This window comes from Buteo buteo, chromosome 1 (assembly GCF_964188355.1).
Source record: "Buteo buteo chromosome 1, bButBut1.hap1.1, whole genome shotgun sequence".
Classification (NCBI taxonomy): domain Eukaryota; kingdom Metazoa; phylum Chordata; class Aves; order Accipitriformes; family Accipitridae; genus Buteo; species Buteo buteo.
The window spans coordinates 30,795,115-30,812,929 of record NC_134171.1 but is presented as its reverse complement, the minus strand read 5'-3'; positions in this window follow the sequence as shown (position 1 = coordinate 30,812,929).

Genomic DNA, 17,815 nt, shown 5'->3' with positions numbered 1-17,815 from the left:
CTCTGTGTAGGCTTTCGAACTCACTCCTTGCTAGAGGTAACCTTTTATTCCTTCCACAGGCTTCCTGACTCTGAAATAATTTCTCCTGGAAAAGTGGTGTCTGGCACAAGGGTGCAGGGCTGAGGGAAGCTTCAAATCACAGGCTACCAGACAGCTGCTCCAGGGAAGCAACGCACAGGGATATGGGACTGACCTGGTCTGGCCAGCTTTGAATAAACACTACGAGTGCCCTTCCTTCACCTCAGCTTTCACAGCGAGGTGGCTTTGCCTTTTCCACTGCTGCCACACGTTTGTTACCTCCTGCGTGCATCACCGGCTTTGTGTGGGCACGGGAAGATAAGGAAGACTTTTGACCAGGGCCTGTAGTGACAGGACAAGGGGCAACAACTTTAAACTAAGAGAGGGTAAGTTTAGACGGGATATAAAGAAGAAAATTTTTACAATGGGGGTGGCGAGGCACTGGAACAGGTTGCCTAGAGAAGCTGTGGATGCCCCATCATTGGAAATGTTCGAAGTCTGGTTGGATGGGGCTTCGAGCAGCCTGACCTAGCGAAAGATGTCCCTGCCCATGGCAGGACATTGGACTTCGATGATCTTTGAAGGTCCCTTCCAACCCAATCCATTCTACGTTTCTATGATTCTATGCAGGACAAAGGACAAAGGCCACGCTGACAGTGAAACCAGTGGAGATGGCTCTCAGCCATGCTGGCTGTGCTGGGAGTCTCCTACCAGCTGTGTAGATATTCAGTGCAAAAAAAGTTAACAATCCTGACTAAAATAAAAATTAAAGAAAATACCGCCACTGCAAGGCAATCTCTAATTCCCTCAAGAAGCTATGGACAAAACCACGTCAACCCATGGAGGAACTAGGCTGGTAAAGTGGCAAAGCCCTTGAAGATCCCTCCTTGCTGGGAGCCAGGCTGAGACTCCCAACACACCCAGCAGAAGCCAGAGGACACGCATCAGGTGGTGGTGGCATCTCCGAGCCCTTCCCTGCCACACTGGGAGTGGCGTCGCAGTCGGCGAGCCACACTTGTCACCGGCTCCTGCAGACTTCCAGTTACTGCTGGCGCATGAGCTGCGTCTGAAAAATTGCTTCTGACTTCTGCCGGTGCTTGGGTTTATTAGTCTTGAATTGAAGGTCCTTAAAAGGCTGGGACTGGAGTACCTCAAACATCTCCTCCCCGCCTGTGATAACGGAGCTCATCAGTGCCATGGTAGGTGCTGCTGGTAACCAGGTGGGTGGTATTTCAGTGCTAGAGTGCAGGCAAGGAGAAGTCCTATTAGAGAACCTGAGAGGCTAGAAAAAGAAATAAAAACCCAAGAACAGGCATATCCCAGAGCACGGGAGTCTGTTTTTATCTCGTGCCTCCAAGTTTGCTGCGTCTTCTGCCTTCGCTGATTACGGAATCAGCCTCTTGATTTTTCTGACATTTAGATGTTGTTTTCTTTGTTTGCAGCTTCTTACACATGGTTTCCAGTTCTGAATTTGTCAAGCCAAGCATCTCAGAAATCTTTGTTAATGTCAGTTGCAAGTCCTACTTTGCTGGCAATTCTCTTCTGGGTTTCCTCACTCACTGTTTTTGCCCATGCCCCAGGATGACAAGAATCTGCAGTGTCCCCATTTCCCTTCTCTCAGATACTCATTTATGAGGGAGGTCTCTAGTTGGAAACAACATTTTTCTTGTAACAAGAAGATAAAAATGTAGCATTATGTTTTCAGAAAGCAGTGAATGCAACAAAAAAGCTTCCATATGAATTGAACATACAGTCTGGTAGACCCCCTGAGGTCTCCAAGCCTTTCAGTGCGATGGCACTTACCTCTGTAACTGCTACGTTGTGACTGCAGATTGCATGAGGGTGAGGAGAATGACTGAATTCCCTAGAAACACGTGAAACCCAGAAAGTGAGTGGTCTTACAACTCTGTTTATCCAGTGCCCTCCAAAGTCAATGGGGGCTCTGCAAAATCAGCTGGCTTTGGATCAGGCCCCTGCTACCTTCCTGCTGGTTTGTAAGAAACAAGAAGGGCCAAGTGGCTACACAAAACCCATCATTCATGGCAGAGGTCTACATACGAGAAGCAGAGCTGCACACGGATGTGTGTGTGTGTGAAAGAACTCTTCTGCTATGGGAAGTTAGCTTAAACTGGCTTTTTTTAACAGAATTAAAACCAGAAGGTTTTTCCAACTTCAAATATTTATATGAACAGGAGTACTGTACTATATCAATCAAATACTTGTGGACAGAAGACACATTGAAATCTATGTACCTGATCTCTCAGAGAGCTCTGTGAGCTGCTTGGAGCTAGTTTATGTTAAAAAAAAAAAACAAGCCCAAATGACAATACCAGAGCTTGTTAGTTCTCTGTTTACACTGTGAACTTAAGTTACCAGCACAACAGGAGAGGATGTATATTTTAGATAACACAATCTGGTTTCTATCTTTTGTATTTTTAGATTTTAATCCTATCAGTCTCTTAGCCAAGCAACTGAGTATCAGGTTTAACTATTGTTGTACAGAGGGAAAAATCCCAGCTTATTTTAAAAAAACAATAGGTTTGAGTATTAAAAAAGTTAAACCTAATAATTCCACTCGGAAACTGAGTCAAATTGCTCAGACTCCTCTTTCAGTTCATGAACCTTGCAGTGATAAAATAAAAGGAAATGAATTTGCAGAATTTTTGGTTCTGTTGCATGCGTTTTTGTCCCTTGTGAACAGAAATAGACTCTGAGAACTGCCTTCTACAGGCATTATTTCTCTGCAATTTCCATAACATTTCAAGTAAAACATCCACTTTTCCCCTGCCTGCCCTGTAAACACCAATCTGAGAGTCAAGCCAGACCCTCTGCTCTTTCCGTGCGGTCGCAGAGCCCGGCCCCATGCCCAGAGAAGCTCCGGGGGCTGCGGGACCTTCTGGGAGCATCTGTGCTGCACGAGTAGGCCACCTTCATTTTCTACCTCACTTACTGCTGCCTCACCTCAATGTCCTGCTCTCTGAAATAACATTTCAAGCTAATAAGTCTACTTCTGGTCTAGTGAGAAAAACTGGGGGCCTTGCAAGATTTATTAGCTGTGGATGAGGTAGCTGGGCAACGGTGCTGGAGTTGCAAACTCCAGTTTGGGGTGGGATTTTTTGCAAAGATCTGACTGCTCTTGGCAAGCAGCAAACAGAGATCATGGAGCTAATTACCTGTGGAAACCCACTGGTACCATATGGCAGTAATTATGCCCTGAAACCCCTTGGCACCAAACATGAAGATAATAAGGAATCAGTGAAGCGCTGTCTTCAGCTGGGACAATCTTATGTATTCCCAGGGAAAGGTGTATCACTACATGAAGCAAAGGCCACCTCTGCACCCATGGAAGCCATCCTGCTGTCCCAGGAGAATGGGCAGGTCCACAAGATGACCTAGCCCGGTTGTGCCCGAGGTTCAGGAGCTGGCTGTGGCCAGGTGGTTTGCCCAAGCCCTCCCACACTGCTGCGTCCATATCTGTTGTGATAACCACTGCCTGCGCTGGGAGAGCAAGGAGAACTTGGTTAAAGAGGGTGAGTGTCGCCCTGTCTGTGCAGGTCAGGACATTATGCAAGTTGATTTCCACCAAAGCAAGCAAAACCAGGATGCAACAGGAGCCAGGTGCCTGGTTAAAATAAATGGGAATTTTGCCTGAGTAAGGTTTGTAGCTCAGGCCTTTAATACAAACCAAGTCAAGAAAAAAATGTTTGACTCAGCACTAGGCTAGCTATTTCAAACACTTTGAACACCACCTCTGATGTGACTGACCTTGAAGAAATTTGTTATTTACAATGCCATCAGCCAAAAATGTTTGAATTCCTACCGAGGCTTTGCAGGGTAGTTTCCTAGGAAATTTATAGCAGTGGTAGCAAAAGCAGGAAAAGCAATTCAGATAAGCAAATAAGTAGACTCAGACCTGCATTTTTCAGTGGATGTAAAACACAGAGCCAGAGAAAGAGCAGAAAAGTTCTGTTTTACCTAAAGGATAGTACTTATTAATTGATAAAATATCATTAACACATACTTAATTTCTGAGGGACAGTAGATAGCTCATAACTACAGTGTATAACAACCATAGCAGCTTTTACCAATGGGCTTCCACTTGCCATTAGGGCAGAGTAAATATCTGGGTGCTGTGTCACCTCTCCCTTTGCCAGCACATTGCTCGAGTAAGCTTTCTGCGCTTTCTGCATGCTGCTGGCCTCCCTCCTGGTCACACAGCCACCCACGCTCCTCCCCGGCCGCATCACCCATCCCATCGCAGGGTTTGGGCTTCTCTGCTCCTGCTTCTCGCCCCTCACCTCACAGCTCTGTTAATAAAGACCCTGACATAGCATCTTTCGGGCACTTAACAACCCTTTCAAAATGGTGTATTAAAAATACCTCTGTGTAAAGAACAAAGAAATATTTGCCATTGGTTCCACCTCCAAATCAATTTGGGAAAAAGTTATCTGCAAACACTGGCAGGGTCCCCATCATGGGTTTCTTTACCCGTACTCATTACCACCAATGTACTTATTCCTGTTACTTCTGCACAAGCGTGTCAAACTTTGGTAATGCCTTAGAAACCACAGGAAGATTTCTGAAGGTTTGCTTGGCCCCTGTCTTCCTCCTCTTCCTCCTGCGGCCACCCCCAGCACCCCACGAGCCCCAGCACCCGCAGCGCCACCGCCGGCACTGCCTGATGGACCGATAGGCAGTGCAGGAAGCCCTGAGGGAGCCTGAATTCATACTGATTCTGGGACTTCTGGGCACTTCAGATAACCTCACCACAAGTCCAAGCTGACTTTTGCTTCGGTGGTGGCAATGCTCTGCTGTCCCCATCACCAGGCTGTTTTCAGCCCTGTTACTTAATCTGCAGGGCGATTTATGATCTTTGCTCTATTCAGAGTGAGGACCACTACTGAAAAAAGGACAGGGGGAAGGGTCTTTTAAAGAGACAGATGATTACAGCCCTGTGACAAAAGTCCGAAGACTTTTGAACTCTTCTCTTGAGAACAAATGAGGTATCAGATGTCATCCTAGGAACACACTGACCTACTCATTTCAAGATACGCTGTCAAAGAAAATAACTACCTGATGCTTTTCCTTGTACAGCACTGTAAATGCTTCTTATTCATGTTTCCATAGTTTCATATTTTCCTGTAACTGCATATACTTAAACCTGCTTGGCAATAATAAATACAGTACTTGTCGCATCCGCAGCTACAGGACCTCAAAGCATTATCCAAGACTGAAGTTTTGGTTGATCTTCAAAATCCTCTAGGTACAGGGTCTGCCTGCAGCATCCTTTAGTTTAATATGTCAAATGTGAGGTAAGAGGCAGAGGCACTGACTGGAAGCTGGAAACACAAATATCTGGGTGCTCCATTCCCCTTTAGGCATTTAAACACCTCTTGGTTTCTGCAGAAGTTTAGGCACTGCTACGTCACCTCTCTCTGCAAAACCTGGACACAGCAGCATGCCTGCAATGGGGCGGTGTGTAGGGCTTGGAGAGGGCCATCTCCTTGGGAGGTTCAGCTCATGCCCTGTAACAGGAAAGCAAAGGGGTTCCTCTTCAGTATCCTTAATTTTTTTAATTCTAGCTTTTGCACACATTGCTCCCAATGGGTGCCACAGCCTCTCCCCTCGACTGCAGCAGGGCCCGAGGGCCACCTTTGGGAGGTGCCCAAAGCCAGCCTGGACAGAGCTGAGTGCAGGAATGCCCAAGGCACAGGATAGAAAAAGCCAGGAGAAATGTCCGAGACACAGGCAGGTTGAAATCCAGAAACAGAGGGGTTAGAAAAGGAGCAAAGTAAGACAGATAAATTATTAAATGAACAGCAGCACACTGTCTCTCTTTTCATACCCCACTTAGGAAAGGATGTGATTTTTCTGATGAGAGATCATGGGACAGATCAGAGGCTAGCCAACAAGTGATTTACATAATAAGCTTACACTAAAGGATGTGATGCCAAAACACCCTGTAACAAGGATACTAGAGAACAGTTTTAATAACATATTCCAAACTTCCTGAGGTTGTTTATACCTTACTTCAGACTGATGAAAAGCTTTTTCTTACATGTGGACTGGTGTGAAATACCTTTTAGCTAGTGCTAAAAGATCTGGGGGTAGAACACAGCACATACTTTCTCAGCTGAGGACAGAAGAATTGCTTATGTACCTCAAGAAAAAAGAGAGTCGTGTAATTACAAGATTTGGGGTTTATTCCAAAGCCTTCCCTTCTATAAATTAACATCTCAAACAGGAGATTAGCTGTTATTTTTAGAGTAATTTTATGGTGTAGATGTTATTCTGCAGCTTTTTCTTCTCAGACATTAGAAGGGCTCTGGGGATCGATAAAGAGCTGTGAAACATCACATGAAAATCATTAGTCTGCCCGGAAAGAGGGCCAGATTTGCTTCTGCACCCCAGATGTATGCTCATGCAAACCCCACTGACAACGACTCAAAGCTCAAGAGTTACAACCATGAATCAGACCCAAAGTCATTACAGACTGAAACTAGTTACTAATGAATGACTTGTTTGGTGAGCCATATGAAAAAAGATGGTGTTTTCAGTACAGATCCGAGAAGACAGATGTCCACATTTCAGAAATTACTTCCAAACTGGCACTACTTGGCACTCTCAGAAGAGAAAAAAAAAGATTTAAAAGAACACTCTTCATCTAAAAACATATTTGTGTCTGAACTATATTTACCCACTATGGCCTGTGAGGTTTTGAAGGAAAGACTCAGTTCTGCAGTTGTGTTGTTGATTGTGGAAGTCTGTACACCTCAGAAATACTTTAATGCATCTCACCTGAACTGATAAAAGCCAAAAAAGCACGCAGCTATTTCTAGTTCATCTTCTTCTACTGGGTGTTGTGCCCCTTTACCCAAGCATCTCCTCCACTTGTTTCCAGCTCTTCTGATTTACTGAAATCCCCCAAAGTTGCTAGGTGAGGACCCTAGTGCAAAGGCTTTAAAATCTCTCATGTAGGCTTAGGCTTCTTAAACACTTTTCATGGTCCTTTGCATAGCTCAGAGACTGAAGAAATCTCCACACCCAAAGGGGAACCCCACAGACCCGCAGGCTTGGCACATATTCAGGGTGAGGGAAAACCCAATTCTGCCCTGTTTTCCGCTGTACAAGGAGATTCATACCTGCACCCCTTCCCCAGGAGACCGTCTTAGCCTTGCAAACTGTTATGCAGCACCAAAAGGCTTCTGCAGTCTCTCCCCTTGATGTGGTCTCACTTTGCACATTACATTTGAACATGAATTGCTCCAGAGGGAGCATTCCAGTGCAGTGATTAGGGCACCCAGGTGGGAGCTGGGACAGGCAGGCCAATCGGCGCTAATAAATATTTAATCTTTGCATGCAAAGTGTGACAGCTTCAGCTAGAAAGACTCTGCATCTGCCAGCCCCCCTCAACCCAGAGCCTGCTCAACCAGGACTGCAGGAAAATGAGGCTTCAAGCAGATGGTGGAGTTGAACTTGGATCTCCCAAACCATAAGCATGTGCTTTAGTCAATCTGCACGTTCAGCCCAATTAGTGAATAGTGCCAGATCCACCAAAGCCGCATTTTTCTCACACTAAACGATTGATCAAAACAAAAGAAAACATCTCACCCAGGCTCACCAGTTAGTCTTGCTGCTGATCACGGCCCCACAGGCAGTGCCAGTGTTTCACAACAGTCGCTTTCTTCAGCTGTCAGCGTGCATCCTTTAGACACCAGCAGGAAATAAAGCACAAAACTGGAGACAGGAAATTGTTTAAGGACAGAAATTGGCAAAGACATGTGTAATCCTCAAGCTACTTTTAACTCATTTTAGGAAATAAGCAGGTATCATTTTGACAGCATGCCTTTAGCAAACAAAGGTAGAGATTCCCATGGTAAGATGTGGTCTTCCTAGAGGACCCAGTCCTCTTTCTGTTGGTAATTAGAGAGTGCCAACTTTGTCACAGCTGGGATGGGAGTTTTTGTGAAATCAATCTAAAGAAGTACATTTCAAATTCAGCTTTCAGTGCCATTTAATGTTATTGTTAAATGATGGCTATAGTTTGATACAAATTGAAGGAAGTCTTTCAGTATCTGCCCTTGATTTCACAGCTGCTGTATAAACACAAGCTTTGCCTTTGATATTGCCCTTTCCTTACCTACAGCTGCTCCTTTGCTGTAAACTTTGAGCCTGGTTTAACTTTGGTTCATTTAATCTCTAGCACCTTCCCTACCTGTGGCCTTCTCTCTGCTCTTTTCCTGCCTCTTCTCATTAGCGTAAACCAGACAGTTTTATTATAGAAACATACAATCATAGAATGGTTTGAGTTGGACAGGACCTTAAAGATCATCTAGTTCCAACCATGGGCAGGGACACCTTCCACTAGACCAGGTTGCTCAAAGCCCCATCCAACCTGGCCTTGAACACTTCCAGGGATGGGGCATCCACAACCTCTCTGGGCAACCTGTTCCAGTTGTCTCACCACCCTCACAGTAAAGAATTTTTTCCTAATATCTAATCTAAATCTACTCTCTTATGGTTTAAAACCATTACCCCTTGTCCTATTGCTACACTCCCTGATAAATAGTCCCTCCCCATCTTTCCTGTAGGCCCCCTTTAAGTACTGGAAGGCTGCTATAAGGTCTCCCTGGAGCCTTCTCTTCTCCAGGCTGAACAACCCCAACTCTCTCAGCCTGTCTTCATAGGAGAGGTGCTCCAGCCCTCTGATCATCTTTGTGGCCGTCCTCTCGACTCGCTCCAACAGGTCCATGTCCTTCTTATGTTGGGGGCCCCAGAGCTGAATGCAGTACTCCAGGTGGGGTCTCACCAGAGCAGAGTAGAGGGGGAGAATCACCTCCCTTGACGTGCCGGTTATGCTTCTTTTGATGCAGCCCAGGATACGGTTGGTTTTCTGGGCTGCAAACGCACATTGCTGGGTCATGTTGAGCTTCTCATCAACCAACACACCCAGGGCTGCTCTCGATCCATTCTCTGCCCAACCTGTATTTGTGCTTGGGATTGCCCCCACCCATGTGCAGGACCTTGCACTTGGCCTTGTTGAACTTCATGAGGTTCACACAGGCCCACCTCTCAAGCCTGTCAAGGTCCCTCTGGATGGCATCCCTTCCCTTCAGCATGTTGACCGCACCACGCAGCTTGGTGTCGTCAGCAAACTTGCTGAGGTTGCACTCAATGCCACTGTCCATGTCGCCGACAAAGCTGTTAAACAGCGCTGGTCCCAATACCGACCCCCTGAGGATCATCCTGCTTCTCAGTTCTGCATTCCTCATTATTTTATTTTCCAAGGAGAAAAAAAGTGAAAAGAATTATACATCTAAAACCCCAGGAAGTACCAAATTTAAACCAGGGAGATGATTTGTGTCCTGGGAAGAGTTTGAGGTCACACCTTCACTGCTCCTCATTGCGACCAAGAGTCCTGCAGCCTCCTTGACAGCTTCCACTCACACAGACAGGGTAGCTGTAGGAAATAAAGGACAAACACCACCCCCTCTCCAGCTGTGCACTCACATACACAGACAAATCCTGCTAGGAAATGACAAGGAGCAGCTAAAGGAAACGGACTTCAGAGATATGAAACGCTCATCTCTGCCTCCCTAGGAATGGATGAGACGAAAGAGGAAGTGTCAAATCCAAACCAGACCCTGCGTGTACACCTGTGACTGTGTACACACAGCCATCTGAGCCTGCAGAAGACAAAAAACAGATGAACAACTCAACTTGATAAGGAAATACGCGTATTTATGTTATTACATATTAATGACTGCACGTCAGCCAGAGTATAAACCTGGCCTTTGTGAAAATGGGGGAGATAAATAGGAGTTAATCATGGTTTTCTTGCAGTTCTGCTTTATGGATGTGAATACTTGAAACTGAAGGCAGTGCCTGGATCTCCTATTGAGTATAGCCCTTGAACTTTCTTTTGGCTTAATTCAAATTACTGTTAATGATCAAAGCTCATCCAGGCAAACTCTAGTACTGTTTAGCAACAGCTTCTGTAATTCTTATTTTTAAAAAGTTACTAGCAAATTTAAAAAGACAAGAGGAAGGATTTTGTTTTTCTCTTCTAAAGCAGGTAACTATGCACATAATACTACTTAATCAGCTGAATGCTGGTGGTTTTCCCAGAGCATGAAGTTCTGGAGAAGGAGCCCTAAAACCTTCTGTGGACTTCTGTTCTGGCAGGAGAGCTTGACCGGCTATGTGCTGTATCAGATTGCTTTGCCATGTCTTTGCGATGGATGGTCGCAGCTGCTGGAATAACAGCTTCTTCACTTTCATTTGTACATAGCGAATTGCTAGCTCTTATCGTGGCAGATAAGCGTTATCACGTGAAGCAAGTACAACTTGAAAGTCCACCAAGTGGAACTGGAAGACCCAGCATGTTTTGCCTTGGTTTTAAATCATGCCTTGGAGGATCAGCCTGATTTTATTATTATTGGGTACAGCAGTGCTTCAGGTTTTTTCCTGAGGTCCATCATCTTTTTGTCCCCTAGATATCCATCAGGGCTAATAAGGTCAGCCAGTGAGGAGCATATTGCACACTATGTAATCAAGACACACTTTGGGTTGAAATCCTTCTACGACAGCAGGAATCTTTCCAGGCTTGTACCAGAAGATGAATAGGGATGAAACAGCACGTGAGGACATTTTGGATAACTCTTTGATAGTATATTGGAAGCAGAGATGGGAATGAACCTTCATTTACAAAGGATTGAAGAGTCATAAATTCAGGATCTGGAGATAGTGTCGGGGGGCTGGCGCATATTGTCTATTTATTGTTTTGATAATATTGTTTCTCTGCTTTTTCTTTCTCTTCTCCAATGGACAGCTCTTGCATCAAAACACTTATTTTTTAAAGAGACTATCTAGCTGTGTTCCTGGACAGTCACTCACGTGTATGTCCCTTCAAAATCTGTAGGTTTTAAACCCAAGACCAAGCTGTGATTCAAAGTATTGCAATGAGCATGGAGCAAAGTATCGCAGAGAGCACCGAGCAAAGCTTCTGTGTCCTCCAGAGCAATGATCAGGCGAATGAGTCACAGCACCTGCAGGGAGGGAAGGAGTCAAACTGATTTTCCAAAGTACTGACCACTGACATATCATGGGGGTGATGTGGCCTTAAGGGAAAAGAAGGACAAGAAAGGACAATGCTATTGCTAGTTTGTGACTTCCATGATATGTTTGCAAAATTAAGAAGGAGGGAAGCAGGAAAGGGAAGTATTTATCAGTTGCCACTTTCCAGTTGTTGCACACCAAGAGACATTTCTGCCAATTTCTTTGCAAAAAGAGCTGAGCTTGCTGAAACCTAAGCTGGGGGGCTTATATTGGGACAGAACACATTGGAGACAGGACACAGGCAAGCCCAGCCACTGCACAGATAGTCCCTGCTCCTCCTGCTCCCCTAGGACACTCTCATTACCTAGGATCCTTTGCTTTCATTACTCCATGCAAAATAATAATTTCATTTTCATGCAAAGTTTTCCCTGCAGAGAGAAACTATGGCCCTTTTGAGCAGATGTATAGCTGCACATCTACGTATTTAGCAGAATTTATTCTACAGAATTACTGACAACTAAGGTCGCATGCAAAGGTTGATAAGCTGAAACTGCATGTCTAGATTTGAGACAAAATTTCGACAAACCCTTTTGATGTAGTCATGTTAACATAATGAAAAGTTTGAAAGATGTATAACTTCTGCAATAAACTAATATTCTCTTTTGCTTTGAAGTATTAGTGCTAGTGTCCAGCCTTTGAGCACTTCCAATCACAGAACTACTAAAGCCAGAAAAATTCAGATGGTTAGCAAAAATGGTATGACTTCAAGATGTGCTTGCTCTACTAAAAAGATTTCTTCTCAGCCTAGGCTGTGGGTAACATAGCATAGATAATAATTGATTTTCCTTTGCTATTGTTAAAATGTTTTATATAAATGGTGGTTTTCTCACTAAATTAAACCTCTTTTCATCTTCTTTTTTCCAGATTCATAAAAAACTGAAAAACTTCCAAACATTCCCAAAACTTTCTGGTAGGTATTTTAATGAAATACAGAAATAAGCAAAATGTTTATTTTCATTTCATGAAAGATGCAGAGGATATATTTCAATGCACCAGATGACCAATATTTGGAGTGCTTGACCATTCAAAGAGAGAAGACGGTACGGTTATGTATGTATAAATATAAACAATCCAATCTCATGACATCACATCAGGTTCAACAATACAAGAATATCCTATAATCATAATTTGTCAGTGTTTTAGCTGCTGCGTGGCTACTTGACGTAAAACTCCAGCAAAAAAAATAAGAATAGGTGTTTTGGGGAGTTGACAGGAGGATCAGTTGTCAGCTGTTGAAATCCAGCCAAGGTTGCCAACAGCAATAGTGATAGTAACGGAACTACGACTGCTACTACCTTCTGGCAGCTGTTTGACTTAAAATGAGTCAGTGGACTACTCCAATAGTTTTAGGTTACCCATCCCTCCGGTTTCTAGACGGTGCCTTAAAAGCTCTCAGACCGCTCCCTAGAATGGAGGTGTCAATGCACAAAACTCAGCAAGGGTGTCCTGAGTGATGTTAAGCACACCTAGAAGTAAGAAACTTCAAGCCAGAACCACAAAATCCTCTGAGCCCTAAAAGAGCTTCCTTCAGTGCAGGGCTGGGACAAAGTGGCTGCTTTTATGGTTTTCTGAAGTTCTCCTGGTGATTTCTTCAAGCCTAAATCCTTAATTGTCCCTCAAGGTGGCCCAGAAGTGTCACACTTTTGGACTTACTGGTCTTGGCCAGATCCTTGCTCAATGCTCCTGTGTGAATGAGAACAGGGGTGCTTTGTCCTGGACAATGGTGATGGGGTTTGGTCCTTGCTAGGGCTGTAGGGTGTGTTACGTGATGGCATTTCCCCTGTCCTAGTGCTTACACGGTGCTGTTCCCTCTCCCACCACACACAACCGTACTGGGGTCCTTCTACCTCCCTCACCAGCAGCTGATCCAGTGCCACCTCCTGTTGTTGGAGGGGTCTCCTGGGCCAGAGCTACTGTTCCCCCCATGGTACAAGGCAGACAGGTCTCAGCAGTAGGGTCAGCAGTACACTTGTGGTTGGGGGACCTCAGCAGGAGCTTAGGGACAACGTGGCGGACAAGCTGCTGGGGCGAGACACATAGTGCTGGAGGGAGAAGAAGACAGGGAGAGAGGTTTGCCATGAGCTACATCACCACCGTTCAGTAAATATGTAAGGAAACTCTTCCTTTCTGCTGACTTAACACTCTCACTCTTCAGTGCAGGAGAAGACGACGACCTGAGCAGCATCGTGACAAAATCCAGCGCTGGCGCAGCAGATGTCCCCTAGCTGAGACGGTCTCGAGATAAACGTGGGGGAAGTTTGCAGACAGAGGTAGTGTCTTTTACGAGCCCTGCCCACGTGGCTGGCAAAGCCCAGGCAGCACCGGCAGGTGTCTCTGACCGGCGTGAAGTTGCAAGGCCGCGGTGGGGCTGAGAGCCCCTCTTTTGCCTTGCTCCTGGGACATAAAGGTGAGCAGCCTGCGGGCAGGCGGCAGGCAGCAGGCGGGCAGGCATGTGCCCGCACACAAGCACCGCTGTGTTCTCTCTCACGCGTGTGAGCCCTTGCGTCAGCGATGCTCCCGGGAAAGGAGGCTCTCACCGGCTCCCAGAGACGACTGCCACGGGGCAGAGCAGGGGAACAAAATGCATCTTTCATGCCCAGGCAGGCATTGCCAGTCCTCTGCCCACAGCCTGAGCAGCACGCCGGTGGGGGCAGCTCTCGTGCCCTTATCCTCTGCTGGCATTTTTTTTTTTTTTTTGGGAAGCTGCCAGGATACAAATCCTGGTAAATACTTCCCTGGAGTTGCAAGGCAACTTCTAACAGCTGTTCCTATGAAAGGTCCTTGCAGCAGTGCAGTCTCGGGCTCAGCACAAGATGTCATAACATGCGGGATGGGAAGGGGGGTCCTTTGCGGGAGGCAGGAGGTAAAAGTAGATTTCAACAGGGGAAAAAAACCAAGAGCTTGCTTTCTACATTCTCCATAGCGAACATGGCATTTTCAGGAGAAAATCTGAATACCAAAATATTCGAGCCAAAAAATAAAGTTTTTAATTTTTGGCAGCTCAGGACAGGTTTGGGCTGCTCAGTTTTTGACAGTAAAGCAACATACATTCGCACCATTTTTTTTCTTCTTCTTTTACAGAATGCTGACATTTTCAAATGCTTTTTCTCTCAAAATGCAGTTTCTCTTGAACATTTTCAACAACGCTTTTTCACGGTATTTAATTCTGAGGGTTTCTCACTGCCAGGGGAACAGCCGAGGATCCAGGGAGGAGTTGTGGAAACACGTTAGCTATGCAGACTATGGGAGCAGCTTGGAGTGGCACTGGACCCATTCGACCCTGGCCTTTGGCAGAGACTGGTGTCATCCGAATCTGAAGCAGGGCAGGGATGCGGCAGAGCTCCCAGCTGGCTTCTCCAAGGGGGAGGCTGAAAAGGGTGGATGGAAAGAAAAAGACCCAACTCAACTGCACCTTTGAAAAAATCGTGCAGTCTTAGCAAGACAGCGGAAAAAAGCAGAATATGCCATGCCCAGGCATCATCTCACTACTTGTGCCAAGCCTTGCAGCCAGGGAGAGCATCTCCCAACCAGCCAGCTCGCAGCTGCAACAGAGCATGGACAGTCCCCTGCACTTGCAGTCAAAGGCAGAGGCCAAACCTCCGTGTTGCTACATTACGTTGTAGCTGGGATCAGTAGAGAGGGTCCTCTGTCCATTCCTGCTTTTGTATACATAAAAGCCAAGCACAGGCAGCTCTGACTCTGACCCTGGGGGGCATCAGCAGTGGCACCCCTCCTGCTCTGCTCAGAGCAATCTCCCTGGGCCATCCAACGGAGAGGCACAGCTCACAAAAGCACGAGAAGGTCTTGGGACGAAGAGGGAAAACAGGTTTAACTAAATTCACCCACATTTTCTTACTGGGTAGAGATGTTATACGATTTTTTTTGGCTACAGGCATCTTTCCTCCTTCAGGCCAGTCCACCTCCACTAACTTCCAGCCAGAGGAACTCCTGTTTCATACACAGAGCATCAGAGTATTGTACACACATAACCGAAACTGCCAAAGGCAGACACCAGAAACTACACTGAAAGTGATTGAAATATGTTGATGAAATCCCACTCCCCTGCTCCATCCCACGATCAGACTAGAAATGATGGCAAATGGGTTTCTGAGCTCCCCTGAGCAAACAATGTGGAAATATAAGTCTTGGTTTGGTGCATGCCCAGAGTGTTGAACTAATAACACTTGTCTCACATGTAAGCAGCTGCAAAACCTGATATTTACACAAGGATTCACAGAGATGAGAAAAGACTGCTTTTTTTCTAGATGACAGGCTCTGGTTCAAATAGGAATTAATTTGGGAAAACCCTCCTGGTCTGTGTTATACAGCATGCCAGGTTAAATGATGGCAGTAGACTCTTTTTTTTAATAATTGAAGATTGGCTTTAAAGCATTGACATCGTTCCCACATCAATATAGCAGCATTTTTACCTACCAAAGCACCCATCATTTTGCATGTCAAATAGATAGTGAGCAAAACAAAACTCTGCCTTTGAAAGCAATCAATCAACGAGCTCACAAATGCACTTGGTATAAATACAATACACGCAAATACACTTGCTGGTGGGAGCCACTTTTTTGCAGAGCTGTCGCTGGTAGCACACACATGCTTGGCTTACCTTGGACAAGGTGGCTCCAATTTCAAAGCTTAGAGCTGCCTTTAAATAGGCATTTCTGAGACTCGGGCATCAGCTGGCACATGCTACTGCTGGCAACACAATGGCTGTTGTCTCAGCCACCCAGAAGTAATATGAAGAAGATGACTTTTATGAGGCCAATTAGTAGAGCTGGAAAACACAGCCCAGTTTTTAGATACCCAAGCCCTACCTCAAGTCCTGACGTAAGTTACTTCTCGGTTTTTTTCAGCTGGTCTAATAAATCATATCCTCCTTCCTACAAAGCTTGCAACACTTTTATGGAAAAAAGATAAAGCAGGTGATGCTCCTGCTGGTGGAGCGCAGCAGTGCTAATGGCAGGGTGGATACGGCAATGTCTGGTATGTCAGATTGCTGCAGGATTTGGAATAGCTTACAAACTCAAACTAACCCTCGAACCTGCATGCCTTCTGAGGGTTCGAGTTTGGGAGTCTGGCTATGCACATTAGACTGGTCCCACCCCTTTATTTTTTTAAATACCACGAAGGCACGTAAATTTGGCCCTCAGCTCAGAAGTGCTTCTGGCTCCTCATTTGACATCAGCATAACACTAAAGCAACAAAAGAATGAATGCAGAAGAGATAGACGCAGTCTCAGCTGAGTTTGGGATATCCAAGGTGTCACTCCTCACCATATTTAAAATTATATTTTATTCTAAATCCCTCCCTCTCTCCACTAGAAGTAAGTTTTTTGAGGCAAAAGGCAGAGTGTCCTTCAGCGCCATCACGGATAGTGTGGCAGTTGCCAGTGAAGTTTCCAGCTTTGCAGAATTTGGGCTGCATGCAGAAACACAAAATGGATAACTATGGCCCAGAAAAATCCTAGGCAACTTCCCTGACTTCCACTATGCTGTTTCAGTTTTCCCTTTGGTAAGAGTAGACTTGAGGACATACTTCATTCTTACAAAGGACTGTGTACGGCAGATCTTATCCTATGGAAAACTATGGTTATTGTAACATGTTCAAAGTTCTTCCAAAAAAACATTTGGAGTTGACGGACACCGTATGGAGTCCTTTACGTCCTATTGCTATAAAGGCTCCAGCTGCTCTGCCTCTGCAGTGGCAGCACAGCTGCTGTGGAAACAAAAACAGAAAAGGGATGAGGAAAAGAACTATTTAACAGATTTTTGTCTGATGCTTCCATCTTGTGGCCAACTCGGAAAAGAAAAGGTTGGCTTTTTATTTCAGTAAAGGTATTAACAAATGTAAGGAAACAGTGGAATTTTTAAAAGTGTCCCAAATCCTTACCTGCAGTTATATGGATGGGGCTGAATTGGGGTTGGAAGTTAGATGGGTTTTCCCTTTGAAAGGCATTGAACACCAGTGCTGGCGGAGGAAGGGGCTGGTGCCCCCTCTGCCGCCTGCTGGTTTGGTCTCCTGTGGGCTGGCTGTGCCAAGGGGTGCAGGACAGAGATGGGGCCAGGTGGACAAGCCCATGAGTGCTAAGCCCAACCCTTCACTTTGCTGTAGGCATTGGTTGTGGGATTCCCATGGTGTATGGACTTTGCTTCAGCTGTCGGCTTCATGCGCCAGCCCAGGTCCATGAGGTGACTTTTTTTGGTTTTGAGCATATGAATGGCTTTCCTTTGCTCTCCTCTGATCTTTCCCCGGGATTATGCCAGCACACAGCTCCTGTACCACACACACCCCCTCTAATGATGGGGATAAGGTGATGGGACACGGCTGTCATCCTGACGGCTGCAAGAGCACCATATGCCTCAGGTTCCCAGAGCCAGCAGGAGCATCTCAGGGTGGCTGACGAACCTGCTGCTCTCCTTTTGCACCCCCCATAGCAAACCAGAAGCTTGGCCAAAGGTCTGTTTACGTGCATAAACTAAAGTCTCCTGCATAGGGCCCACGTGGAAAGCCATCCCCTACCTTTGCCTTCCCACCCTGGCCAGGAACCCATGCCTCTCTGCTGCTCCGGGCACAGTTCCGCTCTCCCCGCAGCTCCTCTCTCCTGGGCAGACCACCTCTGCCGTGTGCCAGTGCTCCCTCAGCACATTTCCAGCCAAACACTTGCACA